A 23,815-nucleotide genomic window follows, 5' to 3' on the forward strand; every position below is an offset into this window, starting at 1 on the left:
CTTTTGTAACCCTGGTTCTCTAACTAGTGTGAGTGAGCTGTCTCACTATATGGGATATGCCCCCTCAGGTATTCACAGAAGCACTGTCAGACAAGCTCATCTCAACGACTGACCACTTTCTTATTTAGATGTTGTAAATACATATGAAAGAGCAGGACTGCAGAAAAGGCTTTCAGGTAATTTTATTGACCTCATGCCACAGGATCATCAACCGACTGTCAGGAACCTCCAGACAATACTATATACGTGCAATTGGTGTCCGTGTAGGTGCATGATGTAAATACAAATGGCGAACTCAATATGTCATCACATAAATATTACAACCACCAGCCCCCCTCACACAGACATTTGTGGATGAGGCAGCTCCACTGAGGAGCCCATGCTCAGGACAACGTGAGCCAGGCTAGGAGACGTGACGTCAAGCCTGTAAAACCTCGCAAATGTTAGGGGGGAAGACCAGCTAGCTGCATCGCAGATGTGCTGGAGGCCCAAAGAGCGAGCCGCTCCGGATGAAGGTGAAATATCTGCCCATGCGCCTGGGAGAGGAGGTCCCTGCATAGCGGGAGAGGCCATGGGCGACCCTGGACGAGCTGCCTCACCTCCACCAGCCAGTGCATGGACGGCCAGTGAGAGGCGATCAGGATCAGCGACGGGCTATTCTCCCGCACCTTGGGCAATGTTGGGGGAATCCAAGCCAGAGGGGCGAGGGCATAAAGTGCATAAAGTGGAGCGCACGGCCACTCGTGCGCAAACGCATCTACTACCAGCAGTGCGCCTCTGTCGTGCAGAGAGAAAAACAGCGGGCACTGCAAGTTTTCCCCAGATGCAAACAGGTCCACCACTGCGCGACAAAACCGTGTCCAAATCTGATCCACTACAGCCGGGTGGAGTGTCCACTCCGCGTAAAGGGGATTCCCTCTGGACAGATGGTCCGCACCCAAATTCTGAACCCTGAGAACGTGCGTCGCTCTCACAGAGAGGAGATGCACATCGCTCCACAGTATCAGTTTACGTGCCAGAGTGTGCAACTGTCGGGAACGCAGACCACCTTGACGGTTGATATACTCCACCTTTGAGGTATTGTCCATCCCCAAAAGCACATAATGCCCCCAGAGAAACGGCACAAAATGTTTTAGCGTTAGAAACACTGCCAACAGCTCCAAACAATTTATATAGGCATGTCGGAGATTCACGCTCCACATCCCATTCACGGTTCTGCCCTTAATCACACTGCCCCAGCCTGACAGGCTGGCATCCGTTGGTACCACTTTCCTGGCCGTTATCGTGCCCATACTCACAGCCAACGTAAGGAAAGACAGCTGTCTCCAAGGCAACAGCTTGAGGACGCATGATGTAGACATCATTACTCTATGGTGTCTGTGGAACACGGGGTCCAGTCTGAGACATGCCACCCAACTTCACCACCAGCAGTGCTGAAGCCATGGAGGGGTGGAATTGGTGGATGCCTCCCCGGACACACTGAGTAGCTGGACTGCCAGGGAACAGGGAACGCTGGCAGAAAAGCTCCGCTTGATATGCTGACAACATGGAGGTGACATTGAGAGCCCTTACCGTCAAGGCTTCCGCCTTGTAGGCTCGCTCAGTCATGGTGGACTGGAAGCAATCGGCTTTCGCTGGGAGGGTGGGAGGTCTGGTTGAAGCAGCTGACAACTGTGGGTGAAGATGTGCTGCCACCAGCGGCTCCATGGGCAGAATGCAGGCCATTGCATGCATATTCATCCCTTCAAAATCTAAGGAAGACGCACCTTGAATAGGGGCCTTGCTGGTGAAAGGGTTCTCTTTTCAGGAGACAGTGGCCGTTTCTCAATACCAAAGAACGCAAGTATGTACTCGTATTCTTACCAACAATGTACTTGGGAGTTCAACTCGGGAGAACATACTCCCAAGAACGGGAGAACACAGTTCGATCATTGTGCAATGGGAACAGGAGCGTACTTGCCAGCCAGGATGCAGTTGAGAATGGAGAGATGTGGCGTTGTAACATTTCTTTTTAATACAAATATATGATATCTACATATAGCATTTATTTTTAATACTAATATTATGTGATATATTTACATATTATAGCATTACTAAAAAATATGCATTTTTGAAACAATATATGGGTAGACCCATATATTTAGACCTCACAGTTCATTTGGTACACCAATATAAAAACTAATGCAGTTTAATGCTGTCTACATACACACACACACACACACATATATACATATATATATATATATGTATATATATATACTGTGTACAACCCCATCATCCACAACATCAAAATCACTGCCATTGAACTGTACTGAGTTTTACTGAGAGATGTTTCTAATATTTGGTCTTTACTTATTCATATGGGACGGACAGCCAACACTCAAAAACTGAACACATAAAAAGCAAAATAATAAAAACTGTTTGAGGCAGGACTGCTGAATAACTTCAGCTTTATCTAGGTGTACCTAATAAACTGACAGGTACAGAGGTTTTGTATTTTAATTATGTAATCATATTGCAATAGATTAACCTACATTCCACATACGTACCTCCTGTTGTTTGTTTTCTTGGAACGCAAACAGGACTCGTACAATTCGGCCCACAAACATATATATAAATGTAATTAGTACCTGTACCTCATCTGTGTCACATACATCATTAGTCATTTATGAACGTACTTTTTGACCTGAGCGATTACACTGCTTATCAAGCAGACACTGGACCACACAGGTCAGATGTTAGAGGAACATTTAATTCTGGTATTTATCAGCAATTCATATCAGACAATTCATATAGTTAAATTTATTAAATAGTTGAATGAATATGTATAAAATTCTAAAGACACAACTAAGCAAAAGAGTTGATGGGAAAATTTCAGGCTTCCAGGAACAGCATCAACATGCTGTTGTGCAGAAAATGTTGACCGTCCTGCACAGAGCGACTCATTTCATGGAGGAGGTGAATGAGGTGGAGGCCATGTTGCTCGTCTTGCTGGTCATGACGTGTTCTGCCATGTTGCTGGTGCCACATCAGGATTCTTCCTCCTAAAGATTCACAGAAGAGACCTAAACAGACACAAAAAACAAAGCCGATAACTTCGATAACTTTGAAATACAGTAAACATTTAATACGTGAATTTTAATGTAAAAAAAAATGTATATCACTGTATATTATAGAACTTTGGGATTTCTTTTGTTTGGTTGCAAATATATATACACTGCATATAAGACACTGTTGCTTTCAAAGAAGCACGGCTAGTGACTACCTCAAGGAAGTCACGGAACACCGGGAGAAGCTGAATCAGAGCCCGCTTGGCTTGGGGTAATTTCTTCCCCTTGTAGCGGGACCGCGGGGCCTCCGCCACGACCGTGGGCCATGGGATTCCCAGTCTTCCCGCGAGGCGTTTAAACAGTCATGCATATCAGCGCTGAGTAGAGGCTGTGCAGCCTCACCAGCGGACAAGCCAGGAGAGCTGAGAGTTTGACACTGGTGAGAACAGGGTCCCTTTTCAGAGAGGCTAGCCTGGCGGTCTAATCTCCGACAGAGGTTCTGCGCTGTGAGCGCACGAGCCGGGGATGCTGATAGCAGTGCGGGCATGTTCCAGCCTGAGACATGCGAGCAGACCTGTGTCCCAATACAGGGGCTGCCTGCTTCAGAGGGTGCATTTGTCGGCCAGTTGCGTCACAGCGTCGCGAACCGGCTGTCCCAATTCATCAGATCCTTTAAATGCGGCCGACGAATGCGCCCTTCCATCCCAGCGCAGTGATGGATACACCGGGTGGATCCTACCCGGCCCAGGCTATCCCAGGACTCATTGCGCGCCAGCTTCGAAAGGAAGTAATGGCGGCCGATGATAGCGCGAACGGAGAAAAAACTTTTTGAATGTAAGTATCAGGCTTCAAAAATATACAAATGTGATGTTTAGCTAGTTAAAGGTTCATATGTTTATTAAACCGAGCGGCCTTAAAACGTGGATGAATATTCCAGCACATTAAAAACGTAACGTAATAATATGTTTATTACTGGTAAACCAGACCTTGTGTTGGTGATGTGAAGTAAAACTGACTGTTGTGTCAGTTGCGGCTCACATCAAACAACTGGATTGCTTTAAAAAAAAGGAGAAGAAAAACTGTTCAATAAACAATAGCCAGATGTCTTTTTCCCCTGTGCAATTTTTTTCATCCTGTGCAATATATCTATGTATGGTAGTGTATATGAATACATGTAGATATGTATGTGTATATACATATTTATTCTTATTATTGTTTTACTGCACATCCATACAACACTGTACTTATTAATCATATTTTATACAGACAACTGCTTCTTTTCCAATAGTAATGTACTGTATTTAGCTTCTAAGTCTTTATAGCTCTTTTCTATTTTCATTGTTTGTTTGTTTTTTGCTATATTTTGTTATCCACCAATTCCCTGATGCCTTCTTGCTGCTGATGTAACAAGTGGATTTAAAAAATAAAAAGTCTTATCTTATTCTAATGGTCCCTGTCAGTGTTTTAACATTGTAATCTGAGTACATTTGGCTCAGAGATGTAGTAGAATAGAAGTATAACTTTGCAGTAAATGGAAAATACTAATAATACTAATGAAATAAACCAAACATTAATAAACCCTTGCTAATTTATATTATAAAGATTAACCAGTGTATTTTAGCCATGCTCTCCTCTCAAGGATATACTGTATGTAATGAGATTTTGATCCACAGGTGCACAGGCAGGTGGAATCCCCCTGCTCCGTGGAAGGCAGCTTTGCAGCTGTATCCATTTAGCTGATGTGCTAAAGGGAGGAGAATTATCTGGAGTGATAATCTTATTTAGCTAGCTCCAGTGGTGAGCAGGCAGTGAGATGGCTGCGGGCTCCCGGTGCAGTTAGCTTGCTAGGTGTAGCCAAGATAATGCGCTTGCTTAAAATAAAATGATCCCGCTGTTTGGAGACCGATCGGAGTAAAGCAAGTACCTAACTATGGTCAAAGCAGTTGGACCGGAGTCTCTGAGTCGCGCACTGCGACGGAGGTGTTAGCTCTGGTCTTAGGACAGCTAAGCTAGTAGTAGACTCAGGTCAGTGAGTCCCTTGCTCCTTGAAGCAAGAAGAGGTAATTGAAGAGTGAGGTCAGGTGCATGTATGGCACAGGGCCCTGACCAAATCGTAATGACTGCCAGCCAATCAGGGCTGCCGTAATGGTACAAGTGCTTATGTGAATCGAGAGGTGGCGTATCCCATATAGTGAAACATTGAACGGAATACAATGAAAGATAATCATTTTTCCTCTTCTGCAGAAATAATTGTGCCAGTGCACCACATTCAATGATAAAACCTGCAAACAGAGATCTGATAGTTGAATTTCCTGTCTTATTTTATAAAAAAAATCCTACAGATTGCTCTAGCTCTGAGTATATCCTAGAGAGGTAACTCTAGGTAACTCTGTGTGAAACCTTCAGGCACAGTTGAACCGACCGTCTTGGAGAAGCCAAGCCCCGTGGTCTAACCATGGAAGATATAGAGCAGCTGCCATCAAACAGGTTCAACTCCAACAACCATCAATCTGAGCAAACACGGTGAGTTCCCTTCTGCCTGTGTCCATGTAGGTATGTAGGAAGTGATGTGATTGGAAAATGTCCATACTTTTTTTTTTGAAAATATGTTTATTGCTAAACAACATTGTTGTCACGAACGATACACAGTGGAACTTGACCCAAATGCAAGACACCACACAGAATCAACGATAACGTGATTTAATGTTCAATATTATGTACAGTGCAAGATGCACGGGGGGCGGGGGTGTCGTGTCCGGGGTCCCAGTGGTGAGAGGTGGGTGGTGGTGAGCTCTCCAGAGTGTGAGTGATTCCCAAAGTCCCAGTATGATACGTGGCGTTCCTCCACGTGGCGATGGCGTCCTCCGAGGGAACAAACAAATCCAACACAGTGCAGGCAGGTGAGAAGCAAGCAGGTCGGCAGGCGTGATGGTTGAGGCAAGCAGCGAGGGAAAACTACAATAAAAGAACATAAGGAACGGTTAGCTACACAAGCTAAGGACACGGGGAAAATGACAGAGGTAAATGGAGCCAGGATCACAACAATGATACCGCTCTTGCTGACTGAACGATCTGGTGACGAGTGGATCTCAGGCCGGTCTTCTTATACTGAGGGGGAAGGGGATGAGGGAAGATTTCCTATGTCGTGGTCCAATGGCAATACCTTTGAGTTGAAAAAAAGAGTTTGGTTGCTCTTTTGGCCCCAGAGGCTGTGGGGACCTCAAACGCCGATCAAAGGCGCTTTTCTGGATGCAGACTAAGCCCCTGATCAATAAAGTACCGAGTTTTGTCCCCAGCGACCCTCTGTCAGATCGAAGGGGGGGGGGGGGGGGGGGGTGAGGGAAGATTTCCTATGTCGTGGTCCAATGGCATTACCTTTGAGTTGAAAAAAAGAGTTTGGTTGCTCTTTCGGCCTCAGAGGCTGTGGGGACCTCAAACGCCGATCAAAGGCGCTTTTCTGGATGCAGACTAAGCCCCTGATCAATAAAGTACAGAGTTTTGTCCCCAGCGACCATCTGTCGGGTCAAGGGAGCGCGATGAGGGAAGATTTCCTATGTCGTGGTCCAATGGCAATACCTTTTAGTTGAAAAAAAGAGTTTGGTTGCTCTTTTGGCCTCAGAGGCTGTGGGGACCTCAGACAGTAAGCAAAGGCGCTTTTCTGGATGCAGACTAAGCCCCTGATCAATAAAGTACCGAGTTCTGTCCCCAGTGACCATCTGTCGGGTCAAAGGAGGGGCGAAAGGGTAGATGTCCAGGTCATTGTTCAATGGCAATACCTTCCCATTGGAATCCACAAAAAATACTCCGAGCTGTTTGGGGGTCTTCCCAGAGGGTCAGAAACCCCAAAATTCAAGTTCCGTTCCTCAGGGGTAAGGCGACTACGGCCTAATTGCATTGGTTCCTCCTTGGAAGTGACAGGGGAGTGATTAACAACGGGAGAAACAGACTGATTAAGACGTCTGTGACCAGAGTCATGGGTTGGAGTAAATGAGGCAGTTTTAGCTGGAGGTAAAGCTCTCCTTTCTCTGCGTCTCTCTCTGAACCCTTTTATCGAACCTTAACGTCAAAGAGATTAATTCCTGCAGATTACTGGATTCGGACCTTCCCACCAAACTGTCCTTAATCTCCTCATTTAACCCTTTGAAAAATATGCTCTGTAGAGCCCTGTCGTCCCACCCAACTTCAGCAGCCAGTGTGCGGAATTTCACTGAATAATCCGCGGCGCTTGCGGAGCCCTGACGAAAGCTAAGCAGCTGATTGCTGGTGTCGCTGCTAGTAATGGGGTGGTGGAACACAGAGGTAATTTCAGAGTGTGTAATGCCGTAGTAGGTCTGCAAATGTAGACAAGCAAGACTTTGTAAAATGCCGGATTTGCAGATGTCAGAAAAGGTGTGAGGCTGGGAGGCTATATTTGTTCATTAATTGCTCAAAGGACATGAAGTGCCCCCACTGATACAAGTCCTTCAAACATCTCTCATCTCATCTCATCTCATCTTCAACCGCTTATCCGTGGTCGGGTCGCGGGGGCAGCAGCTTCAGTAGGGGGCCCCAAACTTCCCTTTCCCGGGCCACATTAACCAGGTCTGACTGGGGGATCCCGAGGCATTCCCAGGCCAGTGTGGAGATATAATCTCTCCACCTAGTCCTGGGTCTACCCCGAGGTCTCTTCCCAGCTGGACGTGCCTGGAACACCTCCCAGGGGAGGCGCCCAGGGGGTATCCTTACCAGATGCCCGAACCACCTCAACTGGCTCCTTTCTACGCAAAGGAGCAGCGGCTCTACTCCGAGCTCCTCACGGATGACTGAGCTTCTCACCCTATCTCTAAGGGAGACCCCAGCCACCTTTCTAAGGAAACCCATTTCGGCCGCTTGTACTCGCGATCTCGTTTTTTCGGTCACGACCCATCCTTCATGACCATAGGTGAGGGTAGGAACAAAGATTGACCGGTAGATCGAGAGCTTTGCCTTCCGGCTCAGCTCCCTTTTTGTCACAACGGTGCGGCAAAGCGAGTGCAATACCGCCCCTGCTGCTCCAATTCTACGGCCAATCTCACGCTCCATTGTCCCCTCACTCGCAAACAAGACCCCGAGGTACTTAAACTCCTTTACTTGAGGTAAGGGCTCATTCCCTACCCGGAGTAGACAATCCACCGGTTACCTGCTGAGAACCATGGCCTCAGATTTTGAGGTGCTGATTCTCATCCCAACCGCTCCACACTCGGCTGCGAACTGATCCAGTGAGTGCTGAAGATCACAGACCGATGGTGCCATCAGGACCACATCATCTGCAAAAAGCAGTGATGAGATCCCCAGGCCACCGAGCTGCAACCCCACCCCACCACGACTACGCCTCGATATCCTGTCCATGAATATCACAAACAGGATTGGTGAAAAAGCGCACCCCTGGCGGAGACCAACCCCCACCGGGAACGAATCCGACTTACTGCCGAGAACCCAGACACAGCTATTGCTTTGAGTATACAGGGATTGGATGGCCCCAAGAAGTGACCCCCTCACCCCATACTCCCTCAGCACCTCCCACAGTATCTCCCGGGGGACCCGGTCATACGCCTTCTCCAAATCCACAAACCACATGTAGACTGGATGGGCATACTCCCAGGCCCCCTCCAGGATCCTTGCAAGGGTAAAGAGCTGGTCCGTTGTTCCACCTCCAGGACGGAATCCACATTGTTCCTCTTCAATCTGAGGTTCGACTATTGGCCGAACCCTCCTTTCCAGCACCTTGGAGTAGACTTTACCCGGGAGGCTGAGAAGTGTGATACCCCTGTAATTGGCACACACTCTCTGGTCCCCCTTTTTGAACAGGGGAACCACCACCCCGGTCTGCCACTCGTTTGGCACTGTACCCGACGTCCACGCAATGTTGCAGAGACGTGTCAACCAAGACAGCCCCTCCACACCCAAAGCTTTCAACATTTCTGGGCGGATCTCATCAACCCCTGGGGCTTTGCCACTGTGAAGTTGTTTGACTACCACAGTGACCTCCGCCAGGGAAATTGACGATGATCCTCCATCAGCCTCCAGCTCTGCCTCTACCATAGAGGGCGTGTTAGTCGGATTCAGGAGTTCCTCAAAATGCTCCTTCCACCGCCCGATTACCTCCTCAGTTGAGGTCAACAGTGTCCCATCCTTACTGTACACAGCGTGGATGGTTCCCCGTTTCCCCCTCCTGAGATGTCGAATTGTTTTCTAGAAGCATCTTGGTGCCGACCTAAAGTCCTTCTCCATGACTTCTCCGAACTTCTCCCACATCCGCTGTTTTGCCTCTGACACGGCAGAGGCTGCAGCCCTTCGGGCCCGTCGGTACCTTGCAACTGCTTCCGGAGTCCTCTGGGATAACATATCCCTAAAGGACTCCTTCTTCAGTTGGACAGCTTCCCTGACCACCGGTGTCCACCACGGAGTTCGAGGGTTACCGCCCCTTGAGGCACCTAAGACCTTGAGACCACAGCTCACCGCCGCAGCTTCAGCAATGGAAGTTTTGAACATTTCCCACTCGGGTTCAATGCCCCCAACCTCCACAGGAATGCCAGAAAAGCTCCGCCGGAGGTGTGAGCTGAAAATCTCCTGGATGGGGGCCTCCTCCAGACGTTCCCAGTTCACCCGCACTACACGTTTGGGCTTACCAGGTCTATCCAGAGTCTTCCCCCACCCCCGGATCCAACTCACCACCAGATGATGATCAGTTGACAGCTCCGCCCCTCTCTTCACCCGAGTGTCCAAAACATGCGGCCTCAGATCAGATGAAACGATCACAAAATCGATCATCGACCTTTGGCCTAGGGTGCTCTGGTACCATGTACACTTATGAGCATCCTTATGTTCGAACATGGTGTTCATTATAGACAAGCCATGGCTAGCACAGAAGTCTAATAACAAACAACCACTTGGGTTCCGATCAGGGAGGCCGTTCTTCCCGATCACGCCTCTCCAGGTGTCTCCATCATTGCCCACGTGGGCGTTGAAGTCTCCCAGCAGAACAACGGAGTCCCCTATTGGGGTCCTTTGCAGGACTCCATTCAGGGTCTCCAAAAAGGCCGAATACTCTGAACTCCTGTTTGGTGCATATGCACAAACAAGAGTTTTCCCCCCCACCACCCGAAGGCGTAGGGAGGCGACCCTTTTGTCCACCGGGGTAAACTCCAACACAGCGGCGCTCAGCCGGGGGTTTGTGAGTATCCCCACACCCGCCCGTCGCCTCTCCCCCTGGGCAACTCCAGAGAAAAAAAGAGTCCAACCCCTATCCAGGAGTACAGTTCCAGAACCGAAACTGTGCGTAGAGGTAAGCCCCACCAGATCCAACTGGTAGCGCTCCACCTCCCGCACAAGCTCCGGCTCCTTCCCCCACAGAGATATGACGTTCCGCGTCCCCAGAGCCAGCTTCTGCAGCCCAGGTCCGGTTCGTCGAGGTCCCCGACCTCCACTGCCACCCGTGTGGCAGCGCACCCGACACCAGCGGTTCTTCCTATGAGTGGTGGGCCCACAGGATGGAGAGGAGGTAGGTGCCACGTTGCTTTTTCGGGCTGTGCCCGGCCGGGCTCCGTGGCAAACCCGGCCACTAGGCGCTCGCCGACGAGCCCGCCGCCTGGGCCTAGCTCCAGACGGGGGCCCCGGGCTTCCTCCGGGCTGGGTCCCTTTTCCTCTTCCTCTGTTGTCCATGGTGTCTTTGTTGAACCATACTTAGTCTGGCCCCTCGCCTGAGACCACTCTGCCATGGGAAACCCTACCAGGAGCACTAGGCTCCAGACAACACAGCCCTCAGGTTCATAGGGACACACAAACCCCTCCACCACGGTAAGGTGATGTTTCCCGGAGAGGTCCTTCAAACATTCCACTCCTTTTTCCCTCCAGAGAGCAAATACAGGATCCGTCCCTGAAGGTTTAAAGGCATGGTTGTCGCAGATAGGGCTGTCTATGAACATATCTGGGGCTTTCAAGTACAATTTAATCTGCTTCCAGACTTTCAAAGAGCTGTGTACTAGAAAGTTCCCTCTGTATAAAGACTTGTTTGTCTTAACAGGGCTGAGAGGTCCCGCAGCAGACTGATTGTTCTATAGAAAGCCAGGCTGGGGGATCCCCAACTATGCTCTCAGTGGATTTACCACTCCTCCAGAAAGCCAGCATGTGCAGCCCAGTAGTAGCTTCTGAAATGTGGGAGACCAAAGCCACCCTCTTTTTTTTTTTTACATAGGTGTTTCTTGTTTATACGCACTGCTTTATACTGCCAGACAAAGGGAATTATATTAGAGTCTAATTTCTTAAAGAACCTTTGTGGAATGCATGATGGGATCGACTGAAACAGATGTAAAAATCTTGGGAGAACCACCATCTTAATGGCGTTTACTGTCCTGACCAGTGACAGTGGGAGAGTCTTCCAGAAATCTATGTTCTGCTTCAATTGCATTATTTTCAGGTTCCAGTTCTTTTCGAGTAACCGTGCAAGTTTTCTAGTTACAGTCACCCCTAAATACATGAGCCTGTCCTTAGTAACTTCAAAGGGTACCGATTCCAGAGCAGAGCTATCTTGGTGCAAATATACAGGCATTAATTTGCTTTTATCCCAGTTAATTTGAAACCCTGAGAAAGACCCAAAGTGGGTAAACAGCTCCATAATTGCAGGAAATGACTCACATGGGTTAGACACGTAGAGCAAAACGCCATCCGCATACATTGACAGATGATGTTTTTACCCATTAATAGAGACAGGTGATATTCTGGGGTGTTTTCGTATACTTGCTGCTAATGGTTCTATGGCCAAGGCAAACAAGAAAGGTGAGAGAGGGTCCCCCTGTCTGGTGCTGCGGTATAATGGGAACTGAGGAGAGATATCCTGGTTTGTGATTACACTAGCTGTAGGGTGAGCATATAAAATCCGTATCCAATCAATGAACCCCTTCCCAAAGCCAAAAGCCTCCAGGGCTTCATACATATATGGCCACTCGACCTGATCGCAGGCCTTCTGAGCATCCACAGAGATCAAAACTGTCTCTGTATTGTGTTCTGCTTATAGTATATTGAATAGAAGTCGTAAGTAGTGAATGTGTCTGTTGGGAACAACAAGTTTTCAATCGGTTGGCCAGAATTTTGCTTATCAACTTTGTTTCGTTAGGGAGCAATGACACAGGTCTGTAAGAAGAGGCATCTAGCTTGTTGCGGCCCTTTTTCAAAATTAAAGAAATGTTTGCCTTATAAAGCATTTGAGGCAGTTGACCATTAGATGCTGCATGTTTAAACATCCGCAACAGTAGTGGGGACAGCTCCTTAGAGAAGCACTTCTAGAACTCTATAGTGTACATGTCAGGGCCAGGTGCTTTGTTATTTGGGAATTCCGTAATTGCTTCTACTATCTCTTCAACAAAGATGTCCTTGTCTAACTCCACCAATGCTTCACCGCTAAGAAGCGGGAGGTTCAGCTCCGAGAGATCACATCTGTGTCATGATTACAGTTTGACTTGTACAGTTCTGAATAGAACTCCATAAAACATGCGTCAGTCCCAATGTCTGATTTTATTGTCAGTATGGCCCGAGAGGCTTGGGTCTTTCTTAGGTTTCTGAGGTTTATCTCCTATTTAAAATTGCATCTGTTTGATTCTGTTCATCTGTTTACAAACCTGAGCAGATAAAATTGTATTGTACTCGTCTCTCTTTTTTTTTTTTTTTAAACCTGTCCTGCACGCAGCCTGGTATACAGTATGAGGAGCTGAATACTTTGTTGTGCCAAACAGATTTTACTTTAACAAGAGAGTTTTAATATACTCCCTTGTCTGTTTTATTATTTATTTAGTTATGTTTGGGGGTGGGGACAACAGAAAACAACAATTGCACAAAGCAACGAAACCTGTAAGAGAAAGAGGAGGGGGACTTGGGGCGGAGAAAGGCAAACAAACAAACAACATAAAAAAAAGAGACAAAGAGACAGCCAGCCGAACAACAGGAACAGACGGGCAAAATAAATTTTAAAAAGCCATGAGAACTAGAATAATAACAATAAATTTAAATCCTCCCTCTAAGCACTGCTTTGATTGATTCCCACAGTACTGAATCATCCACATCCCCAGTGTCATTGGTGGCAATTATGTCTGGCAGCTTTGCTGACATATAATCCAGAAAACTTTTCTCTTTCAAAATTGTATTATCAAATTTCCAGGTGTGTCCACCTCTATGAATGTTAAATCTAATGTCAAGTGACACGGGAGCATGATCACTTATCAAGATATTAGGGTATTGTGTGGTCACAACACTGGAGATCAGTTTAGAATCCAGCAGCATGAAATCAATCCTACAGTAGGATTTATGAACTGGAGAAAAAAAAGAGTAATCTCTGGTTTTGCGGTTAAGTAGCCTCCAAATGTCAACTAAATTTAGATCGTGCATAGCATTTTTTATCTGATCACTAGATTTACTATAAGTAGTAGACCTTGATGTTTGTTTATCCATTAAAGTGTCAAGAATACAATTAAAATCCCCTCCCATAACGATGTTTGTCTCACCAACCTCTGGAATTCTACTCAAAACCTTTTGGAAAAATGCAGGGATGTCGAAGTTTGGACCATATACGTTTATCAGTGTGACGGGAACACAGCTGAGTGTCCCTGATACAATTAAAAACCTGCCCTCTGGATCCCTGACTGTAGACCCATGATCAAACAGCACACTCTTCTTAATATTTATGGCTACCCCTGGGCTCTGTCGCTAAATTTTGACTGATATATTTGTGATCCCCCTCCCATGCTAAGTTTGTTTTTAGCTGTATTCCTGATGTGTGTCTCCTGAAGAAATATAACATCAGCTTTCAAGCTTTTTACATGTGCCATAATTTTTCCTCTTTTAACTGGGTGATTTAATCCTGTCATGATCTCCCCTCTCAGTTCATCTCCCCCTCCTTCTCAATTCCTGCCTGGTCCTCTGCACCTCCCACTCGATTATGCCATCGACTTCCGCACCCAAGCCTGGCTGAGCAATGGAACCAGCCAGCCCAGGTGGACGCTTTCCTTCTGGGACTAGCTGATTACGCCAAGGACGAGTTGGTTTCACACGACCTGGCCTCCTCGCTCCACGGCATCATTGGGCTGGTATCCCGCATTGACAGACGCATCCAGGCCAGGCGACGGGAGAGGAGCTCGGATCAACGTCCGGCAAACTGTCCTTCAGCTCTAACCCCGGCCGCCATCTCCCCCTGCCGGCCAACCTACGAGGGAGTCCGAGCCCATGCAGATCAGCCGGGCCAGTCTCACCCCCGAGGAGAGAGAGAGAGACGCTGCGTGGGGAACCTCTGCCTCTACTGTGGTCAAGTGGGACACTTAGTTTCCTTGGTTCCACCAGGGTGGAGGAAGCGGAGCCTCTCAAAACGTGACTATTCCCTCACACGCCTAGCCAGAAGTTCCGAAAATGTCTATACTTGATGTTAGATGGTTCCAACTTTTCTATGTCTTACGTGTGTGTGGTGCATAGACATTCCTGCAGCAGTCTATCGTTATCACAGTCACCAAAGTGGTTAGCTAGCACCTGCTAGTGGCTAATATACACAGGAGAAAAAGAAGATCAGACCGCCATCTTTGGTCAGGGAACTCTGACTGTTTATTCATGCTCACAACGGCATCCTTGTGCGCGCAGACTCATGACATCCCTGCGTAGGCTATTTAACATGGCTTTGCTACTCATATTATCAAATATGCTTAACAGTGTGTATGTGTGACTTTGACTCTCGGCAGCTACTAAGGGTCCTGCCCTGTAATCACGAGTTCCATGCCAAATGTGTAGACAAGTGGTATAGGAGAGTGAAGACTGTTTTCCACTGGGCCCTTAAAGGGCCCATATTATGCCCCCTTTTACACAAGTTACATTGGTTTTCAGGTGTGTGCACTACATGTCTTTGCCATTCCATGTCAAAACACCTAAAGGATCAAGCCACACAGCACCCTCCTCTTTCTGTATAAACAGCCCCGTGAGACTATTGTCAATTCCAGCGCTTTCCCCCTCACTCCTCGCCCCCCTCCCTTCGTGTTCCGCAAAGCCCCGCCTCGCTCCTCTCCGGGTCTGCTGCGCAACTACGGCGTTGCGCTGCCATGACAACAGTCGCCCGTGACAAGGCACATACACGACATAGAGACCCGGGAGGCACAGCGAACACGTTCTCCATAATTACACACAGAGCACAAGGGGCTGGGCGATAGAACGTTAAGGACATCCCGGCTGGCCGAGCGAGCCGCTCGAGCTGCTCGGCCAGCCGAGCGAGGACCTCGCAGCTTGCGGCTGCCAGCGGGCTCTATCGCCCAGCCCCTTGTGCTCTGTGTAATTATGGAGAACGTGTTCGCTGTGCCTCCCGGGTCTCTACCCCTGTAGAGGGGTTAGAGACCCCTGTTTTTCCGCACTTCAAGGGGGGAGGTGCTGCTCAGGTTGGGGGCGTGGTTGCCCCAGTAGCAGGAGTCAACTTACGTCTCTTGACGCCCGGGCTGTGAATGGCTCGTTTACAGACCGTCTGCACGATCAACCCAAACCACGAATCAACGACTCATTGTTTTCTTTTCATTCTCCGTGGCCTGGCAGACACCCCAGATAACAAAATATACGTGGAGGCAGGCTGAAAAGGTGCCTGGAGCATAATATGGCCCCTTTAAGGCTCAGTCACACCAGAAAGTGGCATAATGAAATGTATCCACGTCTCGTGAAATGTGTTGTTCTGGAAGCTTGTTGAAGTAACAACTAATAACGGTGATGTTTATTCACAGTAATGACTGGGGCGCATAATTGTCAACCTTGAGACTTATAAAATAGGGAGAATAAGTAAGTTTTTTTCTTCACCGTGGTTTCTCCCTCACTCTGCGGGCCTTCTTCTTCTACTTCGTCTTTTCTTCTTTGGGATTTAACGGCAGCTTGCATCCTTAATGTTGCACACTACTGCTCACTCCCGGCGTGGACATGGATGTAGCGCTTTTCCGCGGAACAGGTCATCCACAAACCAGATGGTGTGATCCCTGGCTCCTCCAGTCTGCCCGCCAAAGTGTCCTTCCTTGGTCACTGAAACTTAAATTGCCCCTGACTGCTGTCAGTGTTTGAATTATTTTTGATAGAAAAGGGTTGCATAAAAAGTGTTTTATTAATGTGTTAGTGAATGGACCAATGTGATTTGTAGTGTAAAGCACTTTGAGTGGTTGATAAGACTAGAAAAGCGATATAAATTAAATTAAGGCAGGAACAGGACTGAAATTAAAGAGGTATTGCCAAATGTCAAAGTCCATAACATTCAACATCAAAACCAGGTTATCCCAAAGCAGCCAAAAGCTTTTTGGGCAAAAGATAGATTAAATTTAAAAAAAAACAAAACAGGAAAAATGGTGAACAGGTATGTTTAATCACACAAACCACTGGGACAAATTGGCAAACACTGGCTGAAAACATACAGGTACATAAAACAGGCTGATGAGAGGTGCAGAGAATGTGGAGATGAAGCAGATGACCTTTGTAACTGGAAACAGGTGATCTGGACTGGTACAGGCAGGGATTAATGTCAACTTCTATGAGATATGGACACAGACAAGGAGAACACATGTTTTTCCTTCACATGGATACTAAGTGAGTGAAAAACAAAAGAGAGAGAGGGCAAGGTAGATATCACGGGACTCAAACTGATTGAATATGGAATATTCAATCAGTTTGAGTCCCGTGAATATTCCACATTCAATCAGGTTTGCAATGGCAATGTATGCGTATGTATAACGACTTTAGCGTCCAGTCATTGAAAATGCTGCAGTAAAATTAAATAAAATAATCAAAGAGGTAATTGAGGTAATGTTGTACAATACTATGGTTTGTTGATAACAATTTAATTTAATATTTTTATGAAATTTTTAATAACTGCCTTTGGTATGACTTCAGCATCTATTTAAAATGCTGTCAAGGGTCAACAAACATACTTTTAGATAATAGTGCAACAATGGAAGGTCCTTCAATACCTGCAGATGTATGTATTTCAACAAATGAAAATAAGTAATCCAATTTTGAGCAACCTTTTTGCCCATCCAACTACTGATTTGAATGCACCATAAAGTCCCTGTTGGTGCACACATGACTAACCGTTAAACACAATGTCAGTTCCTATAGAGGTCTCTGAGGAATTGATTCTACTTCTCACTTGATATATAACTTCAGTAACAGTTTCCTGAGGACTTTATGGTCTAAATTGCTAGTTTCAAGTGTTGTTCAATACAGCATGATGATCATTTTTTTAAATTATGGTCCGATTTAGAGATTGACAATAAAGCACGATATGCATCGGATACTGTGTGATTTACAGCTAGTATCGTCCAATAGGTGTAGGTTGCAGGTGTAGGTGGACGAGCTCTCAGTCAGGGCAACCCCTGCTCCTCTAAGTATGGTTACTTCTATGGGTGACGTCTTGCCACTTGGCACAACTTACTTACTACAACTACTGAGAATATGAGAATTTACAGCAAAGTAGGACACATTAAAACAAACAATTAACATATTAATAGAATCTAAAAAAAATTCAAAGAGGAGAAAGGAGTTTTTTAATCAAAGTATTAATGTCTTAAACTATATCTGTAGGAAATCATTAAAGCTGCAGTCGGCAGGATTTGCAAAGATAACTTTTTTTTCATATTTGCTGAAACTGTCACTATATACTTGTAGTAATATGTGAGACAGATCATATGTGACAGAATCTAGTTCATCTGTGGACCCCTAGTGCCTTTAATGCCATTTGCAACAATCCACCAATCACAACCAGGGGGTGCGCTCTGCACAGCGCTTTAGAGCCTGTGCACACACTCACTTGCTCGGTAAAGACCAAGCTCACATCTTAGACATGCGCAGCTAGCAGCAGAAGCGGAGTTAGTTTGAAAACACGGTTTCAAGAGATTTCAAGACGTGTATGATGATGTGTGTGTCATTGCCTGTGCTCTCGCAGCTAAATGCTCCCCCATCAGCGTCATACTGTTTAGTTAGCATCACTATTTATCACCAAATGTAGCATCCTGTGCTATGCTAAATGCTAAGTATGTGTCGATATTCCCAGCTGTGGCTACAGTCACGTTGATGTAGGCCTACTTAATTTGCAAATGCACTCATCACTTACATATTTTTTTATCACTGTAGAGCAGACTGTCAAATTTCCTGAAGCAAGACTCCACTTTGGCCATGGGGAAAGGTATAATGCACATTGGCCCTGCATTGAAACCAAGCAGTAAAAGGCGAACAGCACATAATTCGATCCCAGGTGTCGGCCAAACACGCCAACCTCTGCCCCATCTCCCACGGCCCTTGCCCCGTGCGCCTCATAGGCGACTCCCTCTTCTCCTCGCTTGACTGCTTGTCGAAGCAGCCGTGGGTGTGAACGCCTCACCGGAGTCCATTGTACCAGTCTCAAAGCTCTAATAATGTTATAAAATATAGATAAAAAACATCAGTCATCCTGCAAAGCAACACATTATGTATGTGAAAATAAAGCTGTTAATTTACAGGCCTAACATGTAACAATCTGTGGTAGCTAATGTGCTAGCTAACGTTAGGTATGTAGACAAGCTAATATGAACTGATTTACGGTAGCCTACGTTCAAAAACACTGACGATGTTGTTTCCACAAAAGGTCACAGGTAATAATGTGAGGCAACCATAACTAAAAAACTCTAAATAGTCTAGCAATGTCAACAGTAGTCCGTGTTAGCTTCTTACCGGTGGGAATGCCATGTTACGTATCTTGCCTGGCTTCAGTTGCCATGGTAGCCTGCGCGGGCACATGAGGTTGAGCAAATATTATCCAAGAAATGTGTTGAAATCTTTTGTTTTCTTATGGTTTCTATTTAGAGCAGCCACACTGTGGTTGACTGCTTTTAAAATGTCTCAGTTTTCAAAATAACCGTTTCTTGGCTGAACATCAGTCCAAGCCTCTTATGTAAAATGTCCAAAATCCAGAAAGGAAATGACATTTCTACTTATACTAATTTCTCTGAACTTCAACTGTTTTACTACCTCGACTGCTTTTAAATGTTTTTATTGTTTTATTTTTACTTTGTATTTTTGACATGTAAGACGACCTTGAGTGTCTTGAAAGGCATCCTGAAATAAAATGTATTATTATTATTATTATTATTATTGATGAACCTCTTTTGGTTAGCTGTTATGGGAAAAACGTGTCCTTGTGGAAGGATTTGCAAAACAATTGTGTACTAATTGAGTACATGGACACGTACTGCTTATATCTACTTGGCATTGGGTAACTGTATGGGTCCAACTGTGACAAAGCCCCTGAAAACTTGTTTATTTCTTACCATATTATCATTGTCATAACAATGTCCCTTTTTATTTTTTATTTTTTTCAGTTTTTCAAGGGTGTCCTTAGGTTGGGGGGTGGGGTATGTGTTTGTATGCATATTTTCTGAAAATCTATAAATAAAGTATTTTAAAAAACAGACAGACCAGGGATATGGTGGTGGTGGGAGTTGGTCTCCAGATTATAAACCTTTGGAGCTGATCAGTCTTGGGGGGGGACACATACAGAATGCTGATGCAGAGCATGGCTGGTGTTAAGCCAAGGTCTACCTGCTGCTGAGAATTGTAAGCTTGTCGTGTGAACGTGCACAGCGAAATCTATTGAGTTTATGCTGATTTCTTCCTGCCAAGGATGGTAAAAATTGTATGGATGTGTGTCAGTGTAAACATTATTTGTTGTTGTTTTCCGCAGTGCTGTTAATTCACCGACCAGTCACGCCATTACAGCTGTATATACAGTTTATACAGACACCCAGTCTAGTGCTCGCCCCTTCACTTGGTGCAAGCCCTGTTCCCGTCAACTTGACATACAAGACGTTGAAGGTATGAGAGGCTCCTTTGTCTCGACACCCCATGTTTGTGTATCTTATTGATTATTTATGTAGTGCATTTATGCCCTCTCTTTAGACTATCTCGTGCCTCCACTAATTTGGGCTCCCTTCCTCCATAGGATCTCAACTGTATGTACGGCAGGTAATGCCGTGCCGATCTTAAAGTTTGTTTGTCTGTTTATGTTAGACGTTGGTAGTGGCGACTTGGTCCATGGGTGTCCCTTTCGGCACCAAGAGACGGCCCGATTGGACAGACAACAGCTTGGCCCAGTAGCTGCCATACCACACCGGAACGCTACTGCTTTGCTTTGCTTTGTTTCTATTTGTATTTACTTGTTTCTGCGATGTTCAGCCAAGCTACTCGGCGCTGCACTTATACTGCACTGTTGTTCCCTTTTATTGTGTTGGCGTAACGGATTGCAATTGTTTTTAAACTGTCGTGGCCAGATTCACGAATGGGGAATTATTTTCATTAGTTCATCAGTCATTGATGATTTTGTTTTGCATCGTTTTGTTTATCGCATTTGGCAGGAGGCGTTTTGTTTAGCTGTGGATCGCCAGTGTGCCTACCCAGTGATTGATATTGTTTTATTGTGTATTGATTTCCCTTTTTCTTTTCCAGGAACAGAGGGTCCAAAGTGGTGTTGTTTAAAATGATTGGAACCAAGTCTCCCTCTGGTTAGTGGAAAACGGACGTCGTTGCCTTGCAGGTACTATTAAAAATACTAACTCTCCCTGGGTTTCCAGGGTGGCGTTGTCGGACATTCCTCCCCAAATTTGACTATTAATTATCAGTCTTTATCCCCTGTTCTATAAACCCTCGCCTGTCACAGGTGTGTTAACGGGACAGACACAGGCAGGATAACTTCTGGTGCTGATGGTCAGAGTCACTGTGATAGACACTTTCTACAAGAAGTTAACAGATTAAACCAATCCTTTCCTGCATGATTCCCTTTGAGTTTTAGAATTTATTCAGAATTCGTCCAGAGGAAGATAGTCTTACAATTAGTGATTGAATTGACTGCCTCACTTATTGCAAAGACTGAATCCTGAATCTGCCTAACACCTAGAGTTTCCATACGCATAAACTGGCATATATTGTATATAAAACTGAACAAATAACTTACCCACTGTTGCTTCAAAGACCAAACGTGATAGAGTCCACCCAGGATATCACTAATGGAAAAAAAGGGAAAAAAACCTAGTCAATTTTATAACTTCACCCTTGGGCCGAAATCTATCCCGTGTTTTTGCTTTCCTTTTTGTTTTTGCTAACCCCTTCCTTTGCTCATACCCCATGCTATCTAACAGTACAGTGCAAATTCCCTCCTCTAGTGTGACGCTGCGCTGTAGAGGCGGTTGTTAATCGAACCAAAGGGACAGTTGTGTCATTCGATATGCGCACGGCACAAGCTCAGCCAGAGTTACCACGATAGGCAGATGGACATTTATTAAGGCTGAACGGGTCGCATCATGATTATAAGTTGTGCATGAATGAAACTGTAAGTATTTTCCGTTGACTTTCATTACAGACTGTAAACAAACGTTAAGAACGGAATAGAAACCTTTATTAATCCCATGTAGGGAGGAATTCAAAATCATTATTAAAAATTTGTTCCGTAACACAAGCAAACAGATATACAAATTAGTTTCTAAAGAAACACAGATGAAACCAAAACGAACACAGTATGATGGTCAATTGCACCAAGCATCCACAAGGGGTCTGTCTAGACCACAACATGGGAACAGGGGCATTAAAACAATGTGAAAATAGTCTCGGTTTCACATCAAGTACTTGTACAAATATAAGCGTGACAATACATCTGAACTGGAAATATACCATCTGTGCTGATATTAAATGGAAAATAATCTACAATGACGCAAAATTGTCTATTATTGAGCATAGTAATTATGAAAGTTATTGAACATTAAGTAGCATCATTGTTAACAGTCTGTTATGAAAGTCAATGGAAAATACAGTTTCATTCACGCACAACTTATAATCATGATGCAACCTGTTCAGCCTTAATAAATGTCCATCTGCCTATCGTGGTAACTCTGGCTGCGCTTGTGCCATGCGCATATCCAATGACGCAACTGTCCCTTTGGTTCAATTAATAACCGCCTCTATAGCGCGGGAGGGCTCTAGAGCAGGGAAATTTGCACAGCCGCCCCCAAAAGATGCTAAGTGATTTTGTAATAACACATATGTCCCTGCTGCTCAAGTGGACCGGCCACTCAGTTCTCTGGCATTTCAGGGAGTGGGATGAGCTTGGCTACAGGACGAGTATATGTGGTCCCTTTAATATTCACCTCGGCCGAGCGTATATTATATTGGGGATCACTTTGGTTACCCATCCAACTTGCCAGAGAGCCCTCGGCAGTTGCTGATCGACAATCAGGACCACTTGGTCTGTAGTGAGGTCTGGGGCAGAGGTGTGCTATTTCCCGCGATGCTGAAGGTTATGGAGATAGTTACGGGTAAACTGGGTCCAGAAGTGATCAGCGACCACCTGGCAGTGCTTCCATCTACGAAGTCCAAGGAGGTCACTGTTGCCGTACACTGCTTGTGGCAAGGATGCATCCCGCCACCCCATGAGCATAAGATTAGGCGTAATGGGGTCTGGATCAGCAATGTGAGTTGTGGCATAGCCAAGGGGCTTTGAGTTGAGATCCCCTCAACTTCCACCGACATTTTCATCAGGACCTCTTCAGGGACTGTTTGGTATTTCAGGACCACTTGAAGAGAAGTTTTTACTGATTTCGATCTCCCGTTCCCACGAACCACCAAAGTGTAGAGCAAGTGGTGGATTGAACTTGAAGTGGATTTGCTGTGTAGCAAACTGCTCTCTCAAAGTTGGTCCAAGTACAGTGAAAGCTTCATGCAGCTCTCGTCCTCCTCCCCAAAAGTTAGCACCTCAGTCACAGAGGATTTCGTATGGTTTCCCTCTTCTCGCCACAAAGCGTTGCAGGGCAAGCACAAAGGAATCAGTATCCATGCTGCATAGAAGATCTAAGTGCACACACCGTGTGGTGAGACATTTAAATATAATGCCCCACCTTTTCTCCAGTCGCAGCTTATTTTGATGGTGTATGGAACAAAGCATTCAACTCCAGTGGACCAATATGGTGGTTGGTTGATACGTAGCCGTGCATCTGGTAGGTTCACAATGCGGGGTATGACAGGTTTACTGCGCCATTCATGCCACTTGACACAGTGATGTTGATGTTTTTTGACCACGTGCTGCCCATGAAGGATCCAATATGTCCTTTTTATCTCTGCAAATACACGGTCAGGACCTGCATGTTGCAGACAGTTATCATAGTCCTGTACCAACACCTTCTTCACCGGATGGTCAGGTGCCAGAACAATGGGGTGTACTGCATCCTCCTTCAGACTTTCTGCCTTTCGGAGTCTACCTCCAACTCTGATCAACCCTGTGGCCTTGTCATAAATAGGGGGCAAGAGACAACAAACAATTGTTCTTGCTGAGAGGAGTACCTGACTGTAGTGCGGCCACCTCTGCAGGGAAACGCTCCCACTGCGATCTCTCTAAGAGGGCAACCTCCATCTCTGATTGTCTGGATGCAGTCATGGGTGGAGCAGCCGCCCCATGGAGGGACTGGTATGTAGCATGTACCAGTTCAGACCATGATTTAAACTTGGTTGGATCTGGAACTGCAGGGCTAGTTACTGCAATGTTACCACAGAAAATGGCATCCAGTAAGGAATACCCCCGGGTGATATTGTCCGCAGGGTTCTCTTCAGAGGGGACCTATCTTCAGCTGTCAGCCCCGACAATCTCCTGAATCTCTGCTACACGAGTCCCTACAACACTTGTATTGCTGGGATTCAGACCGGATCCAGTAGAGAATAGTAGTAGAATCTGTCCACGGGTTGTTTGC

At 46.0% G+C, this 23,815-nt stretch overlaps 1 long non-coding RNA gene across 2 annotated transcripts; it reads right to left on the reverse strand.

The window, feature by feature from the left end:
* Window positions 1-16,264: 16,264 nt before the first annotated feature.
* Window positions 16,265-21,182, reverse strand: LOC118313177. 2 transcript variants are annotated; one of them, XR_004794406.1, is made up of 4 exons: window positions 21,037-21,182; window positions 18,762-18,813; window positions 18,166-18,460; window positions 16,265-16,585 (listed from the first exon to the last, which is right to left on the reverse strand). It is a non-coding gene; the product is annotated as an uncharacterized LOC118313177 (long non-coding RNA). The 2 variants fall into 2 exon arrangements; XR_004794405.1 differs by having other exon boundaries at window positions 16,265-18,460.
* Window positions 21,183-23,815: the final 2,633 nt, after the last annotated feature.

Source organism: Scophthalmus maximus, chromosome 8 (genome assembly GCF_022379125.1).
Source record: "Scophthalmus maximus strain ysfricsl-2021 chromosome 8, ASM2237912v1, whole genome shotgun sequence".
NCBI classification, from domain to species: domain Eukaryota; kingdom Metazoa; phylum Chordata; class Actinopteri; order Pleuronectiformes; family Scophthalmidae; genus Scophthalmus; species Scophthalmus maximus.